This window comes from Stegodyphus dumicola, chromosome 11 (assembly GCF_044657685.1).
Source record: "Stegodyphus dumicola isolate Sdum_Otavi_A_Nest chromosome 11, ASM4465768v1".
NCBI classification, from domain to species: Eukaryota; Metazoa; Arthropoda; class Arachnida; order Araneae; family Eresidae; genus Stegodyphus; species Stegodyphus dumicola.
The window spans coordinates 148,397,611-148,403,177 of NC_140778.1; the positions used below are offsets into that span (position 1 = coordinate 148,397,611).

At 28.4% G+C, this 5,567-nt stretch overlaps 1 long non-coding RNA gene across 1 annotated transcript; it reads left to right on the forward strand.

Moving 5' to 3' along the window:
* The first annotated feature begins 856 nt into the window (after nucleotides 1-856).
* On the forward strand, nucleotides 857-5,293 carry LOC146994418 (uncharacterized). Its single transcript, XR_015043873.1, has 2 exons — nucleotides 857-993; nucleotides 5,148-5,293. It is a non-coding gene; the product is annotated as an uncharacterized LOC146994418 (long non-coding RNA).
* The last annotated feature ends 274 nt before the right edge of the window (nucleotides 5,294-5,567 follow it).

The following is a 5,567-nucleotide window of genomic DNA, read 5'->3' on the forward strand; positions in this document are numbered from 1 at the left end:
AGTTTTTAATGATTTTCGTCTTTCCAATCAAATGGTCGCAAAACCTCAAGTTCCTTCCAATATTTCACCTATATTCACTTTTAGTCGATTAAATATGGGGGAAAATAAATCATAATTCATCAAAAAAGCAATAAAGCGAACAAACAAATACGCAAAGAGACATTTTTTCTTATATATATTATATATATTTTGTAAAACTTACAAATTTTTGATTAACAAATTCTACGATTTCAAAGCGAGCAGTAGCGACACTTTTCGAAATAAAGTATTTTGATCTCCAAAGCGCAAGACTGTTGCCACAAGGAAAAATGAAAGCGAAAATTAATTAAATTTCAGAAGTTTTTAATTAACATCTCGACTAATTAAAGTCGTATGCAGTCCAAACGGCTTCCCAGGAATTTTTGGAATCGGGAATAATGCATTTAATGTTTGGCAACGCTATTTTTATTTCATTGGTACAACTTGGACATTTTTTATTAACGAACTTTACGATTTGAAAGCGAGCAGTGGCAACAACTTTCGAAATAAACCAGATTTTCATCTGCGGTTTGCGAGACTGTTGCCATTCGGAAAAATGAGAGCGAAAATTATTTTTTTTCCCGAGTTTTTAATTAATATTCCTGATTTTAGCTAATTTTTCGGGAAAAATCCATCTTTTCCAGAACCAAGAAAAAAATCGTAGAAAGCTTGACGACGATAGCTACAGTACACTGTAAAAAAAAACCTCGAAGTTTACAGACAAAAGTCTTGTATAGTTACAGAAATGCGAACAATTACGAAGGAAATACCTGTAACGAACACAGAACCAAACGAAACTGTAAACTCTACAGTTTTTCAAGAAGTTTTGCTTGGATTTTGTCCGTAGCGTGTGATCACGTGGCTTAAAACGGCTGAGAGAGAAGAACCAATCAGGAAGAAGGTGGAAAAACAGCGTCTTAGCGGGAGAGTTCAACGATAGTCGCCATGTTAGCCATTATTTTTGCTATGGTCGAGGTAAGTTCGAAATAGTGTTTGACGTGTATTTTACTAATTTTATGTAATGTATTTGTTATGTTCTTTACACTATCTATAATTAAATTCTTTTAATGTTTCGCTTATAATTCTAATGCTCCTAAATAAACCTGTGTTGAATTATTGTTAGAGTTCAAATCACAGAGCTTGTGTTCCATTTAGTAAAATAACAACTTTTATTCGTTACATCTGCAGGTGTCTGCAGTTAAACTGCTCATATTTATAAACAGAAACAAATTTGTTAATATGTTAGTTTAAAAACAAATAAGCTTAATATTAATGTTCTATCTATAGTCTAATAATTTCTCATGTTAAATATTTATGTATCTTTTAAAACATATCGCGTTAGAATATTCATATTTTTCATTTTGTTGACAGATGTAACATTATTATTCCATACATGTTATCATTAATCCCAGCGTGAGCTGCTTTAGAATATTTTTCAGAGCATTATTACACTATGTATGTTATTATTAATCTCAACGAAAAAGAAAAAATAAATGTAATATATTTAAAAAATTCGACAAAATAACTTAACATACATTAAAAATGGAATATCATTTCATTAATACATGCGATAAGTTCGCCTTAAAAGATTATACAGTCGGATAGCAATTACATATTTGTAAAAGTATTCAATGTATATTATTTTTTGTGTTAAAGATAGTTTTAATCCAGGACAGTCTTTACCAACTTATAAAGCATCTATTAAGTTGCATTATAACCAACATTTACAAAAGGCAATCGAAATGCCGTGACTTTGACATATTTTTAACTATGATGTAACATACTAGGAACATTAAAGAAAAAAAATTCTATTTTTTCCTTTATGCTTGTTGAAAAGTAAAATATTAATAAAATGGTACAACATTCATTCTAGTACTTACAATGTAAATTTGCATATAAATTTACTATAAATTTTGGTGCAAAGTTCATTATAAAATGCATTTGCTAATATTTAATAGTTATAGCATTCAATATCAAATCATGGAAATATTAGTAATGATACGTCAGTTGCATATATTAATTTCAATACTCAGCTCAATGCCAAATTTCTTCTATATCTGAGATAACATGTATTTTTTGAGAATAATTCTTTTGTGTCATCTTTTCATTTAAAAATCTCTTTGAGATATATTTTAATGTGAATTATTTTCAAAATTATCCTCATTAGAATGAATGTTGTTCTCTTTATTATGTTTGAAACTGCCGTTACGCTAAAAAATATATTCAGAAAACTATTTATTGCTGAATGTTTAAAAGTTCTACTGCTCCTTTTTGACAAAGAGTATCCATTTGAATTGCAGTTGGTTTTAATTAATCGTTGGTTGTATTTTTAAGAACTACTTGATAAAATTCAACAAATTAGTTCAATCTATGAGTTCATCTGAAAAACCTAAAATTTTTATTCCAATTCCGTCGTGTATATATTTCAAGAATGAAAAAGAATTACAAATTCACTATCCAACAATACTGAGTAATATGTTGTTGATATAGCCAAACTTAAAATGACCCATTTTAAAACCAGATTAAATAAATCATCGCGTATTTTCGGTCATCGAATTTCTTTGGCGTTAAAAGTGTCATAGATTTAGTAAATCCAAGGGTCAAGGTAAGCTCAAATATTTTTTTTCATAGTTCATATTTGCTAAGTTATAAATTTTGCTGATGCAAAAGTTATGTAACTTATGCAAACATATGCTTAGAGTATTTGAACTAGTGTTGAAAAATCACTCGAATTTAAAATGTAATTGACAGTATGCCTTAAAGCTTGTTTTGGTAAAAGCATATTTATGGGTGCCCCTTGGCAAAATTTGGCGATTTTTGGCAGTACATGGATACCGAGTTTGTGCAATTCTTTGACTATGTTATTTTGGCTTGTGTAGCGACGATTTGTGTGCCAAAAACCGCCGCTACACGAAGACAGATTGCACATACTCGGTATCCATGTACACATCGACCTATTTTCACTTAAAAAAATCTGTGAATTGTACAAACTTGGCATCGTGCACTCTCTTGACTTTATCCATGTACACATCGACCTATTTTCACTTAAGAAAACATCAGAGAATTGCACAAACTAGCGCTTCCTTGATAATACAGGGAGCACCCTTCAATATACTCTAACTGCTGTTTTTCATAAATTAAAGCATTTTAGGCATTTAAGATATCTTCCTGTAAGTTACAACTAAATGAATGACTCTTAAGCATAAAAATTTCAAATTTTTATGCTTAAGAGTAGAAGGAGTTATACACTTTTTAAATAACAGTGTCAGAAAAATATACTTTTTAAAATATGTAAACCATTGTTTGAAGTATAGAAAAACCTTCCTTAGCAACTATACCTCTTTAAGTAATTATGTCAAGTATTCTGGTGATACAAACATTGATATTAATTATCACTGAGAATCATGCTTTGTGAAGTAACCACCTCCATTAAATATCAAAATTGTACAAAATTATGGAAAAGTTATAGAGTGGTTTTACTGTATACTTAAAGTATATCATATCACTGTTAGATATTGATGATGTAAAAGATATTATCTAATCATAAATATTTCAAGCATTAAATAGCTTAGTGTAAGTCAATAAGTTTTCAGATTCTGACTTTGTACCCTGTCTTTCACTATGTAATATTTTTCTAGCAACTGTGTTAAGTACCAGTAAGTAAGTTTCTGTCTTAAATACCACTTAATGTAATCAGGTATCATCTGTTCTGTCTGTAAAACTTAATCGTAATAAGTGAACAAATGAATATCTGTAAAACTAAAGATGACACTCTATGTAAAAAATACAAGTATTAAAATGTCTATGAGAGGAACATTTAAAATATTAAATCCACGATCAATTTTTGCGACATCTAAGATAGAAAATACCCAAACTGACTAGTTAATTCAGAGGATGAATGCATGTAACATCATTGTTCATGTGTTTGTTAATTGTGTAAGTATTGAAGTTCATGCATTAATTGTTGATAACTATATTATTGGCCTTATATATATATACTTATATACTTGCATTTCAAAATTTTGTATATTTTGCCAGTGAGCTAAGTATTAAATGCTGTTACGTATAAGTTCATATTATGTGGAAAAGTAGTTTTTGATCTAACACTTTCTGAGAATTTTTTAATGTTGATCATCAAGCTTAAAGCATATGGCTGAAATTACCAGTATTAACCATAATTTAATTATTCTCCTGTTTCAGCGTTTCTCAAACTTTTTTCGAATAGAGATTATGTGAATTATCATAATTTGTGAATCACCTTGCTGCTGTTCCCTTCGAAAGCAATTTTTTAGCATATATTACTACTAATACACTTATATTTTAATATATAATTAAAATCCATTATATTTCATAATTAAGTCCATTGAAGAAAAGTTATATTTCTAATATTTCAAGATTATTAATGAGAAGGATGATTTGTAATTCTTGCATGGCTCTTCTATATTTGGATATATGATGGTAAGACCACAGTCTTAGTGGATATATGATAGTATATTTGGATATATGGTGGTAAGTACCACAGTTATAGTGCTTTAAATCCATCTTTTACTGCTAAGACTGAGTGGGAAGTCTGTAAGTAGGGTAACCAATAATAAATTTCATAAAATGTCTATCTTACGAGAAAAGGTGATAGATGATTGTCATATGTAACTTTTTAAACTCTGATATTTTTCAACTAAATTTTTTTTTTCTCCTTTGGAAACTTCGGAGGACCATGAGGGCAAGCTGAATGATCCACAGATTGAGAAGTGCTACCTTAATACATTTCAATTTCTAGAGAAATTAATCTTAAAAAAAATCTGATCATTATTAAAACTACTTTACAGATTTATTTTATATTACAAATAAATATAGTAAATATCTAATAAACCTCAAATTATTTTCTGCAAAATGAATTATTTAAATTTGTACTGTTTTTGCTTCAAAAATGGATGATACATGCAATTTATGATTTCATGAAAGGACCAAAAGGAATCTTGTTTGTAATTTAATTTAAAAAAAGATTTAAATCATTTGGAATATGTGCAAGTGCATGCAATTATTATGAAGAGATTCTAAATTAAAATGTCACATGACAAATTTAGAATATGTTATGTACTTCTAACGAATGTGATTTTTTCTTTATTTAGGAGCCATGCTTTGAATCCTAAGAAGAAGAGGACTGCACCTTCACAAGAATAATTAAAAATAACAATAATATAAATTTTACCTATTTTTTTATTTTATTTTCCTTTTGGATAGTTTTCAAATAAAAATAAACCTATTTTTGTTTCTATATTCTGTGTATTGGAATAAAGAGTCGAAATCCATTGCAATAGCCAATATTTTCAAAATATATTTTTTGAAATAAAATATATGATTATGGAATATTACGTTAAAATGAAATGGTTCCTTATGTAACCTGTATGTTACACTAAAAGGCTTCATCGAATACTTGTAAAGTAATGAGCAAATACTAAGTTAATAATCTTGTGTGAATGAATATTATCTTACAGAATTTTTTATTCCATAAAAGTCTATCTAAAAATATAATTTTGTTGAATGAAGAT